This window comes from Blennius ocellaris (assembly GCF_963422515.1).
Source record: "Blennius ocellaris genome assembly, chromosome: 2".
NCBI classification, from domain to species: domain Eukaryota; kingdom Metazoa; phylum Chordata; class Actinopteri; order Blenniiformes; family Blenniidae; genus Blennius; species Blennius ocellaris.
Genome location: NC_137651.1, coordinates 22,438,009 through 22,445,730, shown reverse-complemented (window position 1 = coordinate 22,445,730; position 7,722 = coordinate 22,438,009). Strand labels below are relative to the sequence as shown.

At 43.5% G+C, this 7,722-nt stretch overlaps 1 protein-coding gene across 3 annotated transcripts in view; it reads left to right on the top strand.

The window, feature by feature from the left end:
• The first annotated feature begins 1,191 nt into the window (after nt 1-1,191).
• Nucleotides 1,192-7,722, top strand: part of usp2a (ubiquitin specific peptidase 2a) — a 44,617-nt gene continuing 38,086 nt past the window's right edge. For 2 of the 3 annotated variants that reach the window (XM_080511735.1, XM_080511733.1), the window contains exons 1-2: nt 4,463-4,582; nt 6,418-6,488. The gene's annotated coding sequence lies outside the window, so the exon portion shown is untranslated. Of the gene's footprint in view, nt 1,378-4,462; nt 4,583-6,417; nt 6,489-7,722 lie in introns of those variants that run through there. The other variant, XM_080511734.1, reaches the window with a different exon arrangement.

Sequence of the window (7,722 nt, the reverse complement as noted above, 5' to 3'; positions counted from 1 at the left end):
GTGTGTGTGTGTGTGTGTGTGTGTGTGTGTGTGTGTGTGTGTGTGTGTGTGTCTCCTTCTTTGGACCCGTTCAGACCTGGCATTATCAAGAAGTGTAGCCTGATTTTTTTTTTTTTTAATCCATTATCAGCTGGGAGCAGTTCCAGCCCCTTTGACTTGATCTCATGATCTGAGACCAACATATTAACAAGCAATAGATCTGAACAGAGCCAATGAATGATTCAAACTCCATTCAGTCAGCTGAAACATTACAAAGAATCCAGCAGGTAACATCCTATGTTTGAGTTCATGCAAGACCTTCCTGATCAGCAGGTTTTAAAAACATAACTGTGGAACTTTAACCACACAGCCAATTTAGTAATCTTATATTTATAGCTTAAAATCATGCACAAGAGCACTCTATTGAACTTTTTGATATTAGAATGGTCAAAATTGGATAAAAATGGGAGAAGTGAGCCAAAAAAAACCATGACTGAGCTTTGTTTTTAATGTTAACAGGCAAATGCCGACTTTAAAATCAAGAGCTTCATATCAAGGTTACATCAACAGCAGCTTCACATCAAGTGTAAATAGTGAATCAACCTTTTTTCTGTGCTTGAAATTTTATTCACAAATATCTCAGCTGTGCAGATATCGTGACAACTCCACGGACGTAGCCTCTACTGAGAGAAATTATAAGTTTTCAACCCAAGATCCCCAACGTTTGGTGATTTTCACCCAAGCTATTATTGACGCTTGATTGTGTGAATACTTATTTATTTGAGTTATTTGGATTATTATTATTTTTTTTTTTTTTACTCGCTTCAAATCAAAATGTGCAGCTTTTTAAAGTTATTCTTGCTGAAACTTTATAAAATCTTTTAGACTTTTCTACAATTTATTTTCTCCCATGTAAACGTATGGGGGTTTTTATTTTTTAATTCCCATTAGTTTCACTAACGACGACTGAAGTGCCACTTTTCCCAGTACACTTGAACGTCACAGTTTTTCAATGAAAGAAATCTGTGGTGTTTACGCTCGTCACCATGGTTACGGTGTAGGGGGGCGGTGTCCCTGCGCATGCAGGTGACGCGCTTGAGGGACGCACGAGCCAATCAGAGACGAGCCCCGTTGGTCCTGCTGACGTCACCGTTAAAGAGAAAAGAACCGTTACTTGGCAGCCGAAACTCTACAACTGCAAAGGGATGAAGATATGGCTGAACCCCGGCGTGGTCTCCATTAAAGTCCCCGGCGCTGCGCTCCGTCATTCCTCCTCGCCTGCCGGGTCAGTAATGGTCTGAGCAAGGGCGGCGCAGCCCGGCCAGAGCCGTACTTTGAGTCCGTTTGGAGGGGGGCGTTTCGCAGCCCGTCCGGACCGGGATGGTCTCCCACTGTGCGGTGAGTGACTGCAGCGACTTCCAGCAGCAGACCGGACTGCTGTCAGCCCCCGGCCGCGTTAAGTTCACCCGGCCACACGCAGCTTCGCAAAACACACCGAGTGGGTTTTAGAAGTCAGGACGTGTTTCTGGAACATTCGGCTTCAAAAACGTTGCGCTAAAACATCTTTTTTTATTTGGCGTAATGTGAAGTTTTGTTGTTGTTTTGTGTTTGTTTTTTAAACAAGGGAGGGGGAGCTGACACCAGAAGTGTCACTACGGTTCGTAATTGTGTGTATTAAGTGGTAATAAAGTCCATTAAAGTGCCACTGGTGGGGGGGGGGGGGGGGGGGGGGCGGGGTAGCTTCATGACACACCGCCCCGGTCCGGGCTGGAGCGAGTCAGCGGGGCAGCGGGTTACCGACAGCGGACACGGTGAGAGAAACTCCCCCTCAGTCGGTTCGTAATTCACTTTACGCTGAAACGAGTGGAAGTTTTCGCCTCGTCTCTTCGGGAGCCAGCCTCGGTTCCCCCGGTTTTACCCATACACACACGGCAGCTCTCCCGGGGTCGTTACCTAACCCGTGCACGGAGCCCCGCCTCCCCGCATTTCGTATTGAAATCACGTCGATGAAGCGACGTGGAACCGGGCCCACAGCCGCCGCTGCCGCCGCCGCAGTGCACCGAGTTCCGGTCCCGGTCCCCCGGCGTCCATCCCGGTCCCTTGTCCGCCTCGTTGTAACGTTGCACCGGGCAGTCCACCGCGGCAGTCTGTTTTTTTTTTGTTTTTTTTCCATTGTCCTGATAAACTCTCGCCGCTAAATGTTTCACGGAGCTCTGCTGCACAGCATGAGGCCAGAATGACAGCCGGCAGGTGCAGTCGGACTTTTCTACTGAAGAAATGCAACGCTGAATGTGAAGCTGGAGCTCCGCCGGAATAAATGATGGCCGATCTCACTTTGCAATGTGAAATTCCAGAGCCGGACCAGCTGAGTGTCATTTACCATGACATGATGTGCCATTCTGGCCCCGAGGAGCCCAGACATGCCGGAGGATGAATCATGATCCAGTGGGTCTGAGAAGAATTCTAACAGGCTCCTGGAACTCTTTAACGTGCAGCATTTGTGCTGCAGTTATTAACGATTATTATTGAACTGAGCTCGACCTGTTCACTTTCTCCCTCTTTGCCGAGTTGCTGGGAACACAATGCACGTCATATGACGACTCATGAATATTTATTGTATTCATGATATTTATGATGTGGTTTGTGGACACTTCTTTTTTCTATGCTACGGGTTGTTTTTTTTTTTTAAGTTCTTATGTCTGCGCTTATATGGCTACTGTGGGCTGTTTTAAATCGCCCCTATTGGGGATAAATAAAGTATTTTAAATCTTGACTCTATCACACTTTAAAGGTTCTGGCTTCACAGAATTCACCTTGACTAGGGTTCAGATTAGAATGTCATGCCAAACATAAGGCCCGTGTACCAAAACCGTCCCGCAAGAGGCAGACCGCCGAGCAAATTGAAAAGAAATGAAAAGAAACCATAGTATTTTAAACAGGTTTCTTAAGAGTAGCAGACATGACACAACACTGAGACCATGATGCTAACCATGAAAGATTGTGACCTCCTTTCTCTCAAACCAGCCTCAATGCCATGCAGGGTGAGTTTGTAAAAACTTAAAAGTTCTAATTTAGAGGTTATTATGGCACTATCTGGTGACATAAAAAAAAAAAAACCTGGCCATTGCTCAGCATCTAGAGTTAAAAGTCCCGATCTTGCTTGAAGAATTCAGTTTGTCCAGTAAGTCTAATTTAAAAATTTTAATTAATACAAAGCAAAATGAAACCAGTTTATAAAGAGCTTTCTTCAGGGCTGAAGACTCATGGTGTGGTTTAAAGAGAAGGAAAAAAAACAACTTTCAGAGCATCCGGGTGTGGGTAAAAAAAAAAATCTAAGTCTTATTGAAAGAATCTGGGGTTTGTAAAGAGTTAGGTTTGTTTTGAAGAGCCAAGGTCAGGTGTATTATAAAGAATGGCAGTCTAGTAGGGGTCTGTGACCTTTATGACCAAAAGAGCGAGCTTTACAATTTCCCACCAAACAGAATTTGTCTGGAGCCTTAAAGCATATTTCTTTATCTGAAGTGAAGAAAAAGCTTCTTTAGCTATCTTTCTATTGATTGCTGCTGTGCATTTCTTAATCGTTAGAGCAGTTTTAACTATATGAGATTCTTTTTTTTTTTTTTTTTTTTTTTTTTTCAAAAATGTGTCTTCTTTTTTTCCATGATTTCTTTTTCGCTTTTTCACGTTTGGTCTTCTTTTTTTGTTTTTTCTATTTCTATTTTCTTTTTATCCCTTTCCTCAAAAAAAGTCAGACTTGTAATCTTAATCATTTTAATTTTGACCACTTTTCCTTTATTACTTTTTTTTTGTAGTTTGAGCTTATTTTATAAATTTTTTATCAGTTCCAGCTATCCTTGCTCTTTTACCTATTTTGCCCTACTTAGATGTTTTTCGCATGGAGATTAGAATTAATTTTTTTTTTTTTTGAAAAATCAGTGAAAACTTTAATTAAAAAAACCAAATCGTTTATTTATATTCCATTTCTGAAAGCTTCAGGGAGCTTTTGAACCAAAACCTTCTACTCGACCAATGATGTCTAGTCTGTGCCTCTTTAAAGCACCTCAGGTGTGAATTAAAGAACCAGAGTCTTATTGAAAGAGTCTCGGTGAAGAGTCGGGGTCAGGTCTAAAAAAAAAAAAAAAAGATAACTGAGGAGATGAGAAGAGAAGTTCAGGGTCAAGTTTAAAGTGTCAGTCTGTTTGAAGAGTCCAGGTTTGCTTTTAAAAGTGCAGGTCAGCCGCTGTGCAGGTCTTTAAAAAGTCTGACTCTCGGTTCAGGGTTCCAGGTGTGTTCTAAAGGGGTTTGACTCTGGTTTAATGTCATGCTTTCTTCATTGCTTTTTCCTTTTTCGTTCTTTAAAGAGGATGCGAAAGGGTTAAGAGCAAATTGGAATGCCGGCGAGTGTTGAGTGACCTGTGGAGGTCATAGGCGTCTGCTATATTTACCAGGGCTGAAATTTGATCTGTGGCATTCTGGATGGCTGTGCTCATACTATCCTCTGGCACTCGGAGGCCAGAGCGTCCCAAGTAGCGGCCAGTGCTCCCACTGTCGGTCTGTCTGTCCGTCCGTCTGTTTGTTGGCCCGGCCGCTCAGAACGACACGGGTGAGCCTCTTCAAAAACCAACCTAACCCACGACTCTTCCTTCCCTTTTGCTGCTTTAGGTGCTCAACAGCGAGGGAGCATTTGCTCAGCTGTGGGATGTGTTTTTTTGTTTTTTTTTTAAGCCGCCGAAGAGACGAAGGGTGAAGGATACAGTTTCAGAAAGTTCTAGATTTTTTTTCCGAGCCTGAGTAGGACAAACGAGAACAGCTTACCGGGGGGGGGGTACCTTACACCACAAGTCGAACACTGTGTCGTCTGTAAGTTTTGAGGCGAAGCTTCATCTGCTGGAGTGAATTCATCCGCCCGGAGGAAAATTAATCCAGAGGCGTCGCCAGATTCATCTGCGCTCGCTTGACCGTCTTCTTCGAAGCTGTTCGCTCCCAGACTCTGAACCGATCAGTCTTGGTTATCTGCAGGTTTATAAGCAGTGAGGCTCCCACTATCTATCATCATGATTATTATTATTATTATTATTTATTATTATTTATTATTACCAGCTCATCTCTTCAGTGTCTTCTGGATTAATGAGTCACTTATTCAGTATTACAAATGTCGGAAAACGATGAAACCTAAAACCCAAAACCTTCAGACCGAGCATAAACTTAAATTTTTTTTTATTTTGAACAGTGGGTTAGAATGAAAACGTGTAAACATATTCACAACGATTGAATCAAAATGTGCAATGAAAATGTATGCAAGTCAAATTGTGAGGAAAAGCGTCACATTTATTAACCATTTATCAAGTAGTTTGGAAGAAATGTTCCTTGGAAGAGTGAACTGAGTGGAGCTGTAAGAATGGAATAGATAGATGGATAGAGGGATAGATGGATAGATAGATAGATAGTACTTTATTCCTCCCCAATTGGGGCAATTGGGATGTCCAGTGTGTGCTATATATATAACTAAACACTCGAACATCAGTACAGATTAACAGAAAAAAAATGAAAGAATAAGTTAAAATAAGTTGTCAGTAGAGCTAAAATTGCACATTAAAGAAGTTTGTTGTGCAGTCGTATGGCCGCCGGGCCAAACGACCTCTTGAACCTCTCAGTGCTGCAGCACATGGAGAGGAAAAAACACAGCACTTGCTCCAACAGATTGATAAATAAAGGTACAGCATTTCATTGCAGACTTCAAATGATTTTTAACTTCCTGAGGAAGTAAAGTCTGCTCTGTCCCTTCTTGTATGCTGCGTTCGCAAGCACCGACCATTTATTGTCCAGATGAACCTTCCAGATATTTATAACTCTGGACCACCTCGATCGGCCCACACCATCAATCGTCACAGGAAGATGAGGTGTCTTCCGCCTCCTGAAGTCCACTATCATCTCCTTGGTTTTTGACACATTGAATATGAGTCCATTGTCCTTGCTCCCGTTTTTCAGCATCTTCAGTTTCTGACCAGGAAGCACTACATTAATGGGAAATATTCACATTTTTATGTCATCAGAGTCTGAATCAAGCCAAAGTTTAACACGCCAGTCTGTAAATGAATGGTTTTGTTTTTGTTTTTGGCACAGAAACATTACATGACTTCCCCAAACAGTGACACGTCTTTTCTGAGAAATCACAGCAAGCTGAACAATGGCACAAAAACTGGAATGTTGTCTAGCTATACGTAAGAAACATTGCTTTGTCGAACTTGTGGCGGCACCAGTAAGACGCGGATGTGTTCAGTTTTCCCCACAGAGCTCACTGACTCATACAGTCTGTAATCCAAACACGTTTGTTCGGTAATAATCTGAATGTTTCTCATTTTGCTGCTTCATTTCACAGACCTGACCGGTCTCACAAAAAACCTTTGTGTGTGTGTGTGTGTGTCTCTGTGTTGGCAGCAAGAGTAGGATGAGCTGCCCCAAAGCCTTCACAGTCAACGTGGACTGACACACTGGTACTAATACAGCAGGTAAGTGCCGTACACACACACACACACACACACACACACACACACACACACTTTGTCCCAGTGTGAATTCTGCACTGCACTACAGAAGTGACCAGCTCCGCTCTGTTAGAGATTCAGATGAACTTATGAAAATAGGAGACGTGTTGAAGCAGTGACTCACAGAAATGACTAAGGAAGAAAGTTGTACGTCGGCTTCATCCTCACTTGGCTGCGGTGCCGCCACGTAGACATTCAGACCGCGACGCTCACCATAAGACAGTCGAAGTGCGGCGAGAAGGTTTGAGATGATCACAGACTAGTCCAAAGCGTACCACCTCCGTAGTCTAATTTATTGCCTAAATTATTATCCAGTGAGTGTCGCCAGTAGGAGGGATGACGGAGCCAGGCCCCTTGCATTTAGTCACCCAGCCCAGCATGGAGACGTCCTTATTCATTCCCACTGTGAAATCATGCAAATCTGACCTCTGGGTCTGGACAGTGCTGCAACGTGAGAAGAAAAAAGTGAACTGGAAAGTTTAAAGTTTAGGCAATCATCCAATAATCACCATATATATCCGTACTGAGGAAGTGTGACCAAATGCCTCTGGACTCGACAAGCTTGAGTTAAAAAGACTGATGTTTTGTGGGTGTTGTGGCTTCATCCATGAGTGCATTATACACATGGAAAACAAACCTGGAGCCAAACCCGGATCCAGTGCCTACTACCAACAACACATAGGAACAGTGATCTGAAGCGCTTTCTCCAGAGACGAGGCCATCCAGGATCCAGGAGCAGTTTGTAATCAATACAAAAAAAACCTGCTGCTATAGAGTGAACTCTGTGCTGAGAGCTCCATCTTCTCCACAGGTGAGACATTCAGCTCCGGCTGGTGATAGTGTGAAGCCAGCCCTGCGTGTCTTAACGCACGTCCGTGTGGATTACTGGCAGAGACGGACGTGCGTTTGAGATCATAATGGTATCTAATTGAGCGGATTATTCGCTCAATGAATAAAGAATTACACCAGTAAACCGTACAGGTGCAGCATCAATTCACATTTGGCCCGCAGACGCAGCCCTCTCTGAGGTCACTGCTGCTTTTATTGCCCCACAGATGGTGGAAGTGATGACTGCAGTCACCCTCCTGCCTCCGGGTTTTCATAGTGTAGAAACTTGCTTTGTGTCGCGAGGAGGGTAATGAATGACGTCAGTAATTATAGAGAAGTAAGCCATTGAAACCGAGTGTGATCTGTGTTT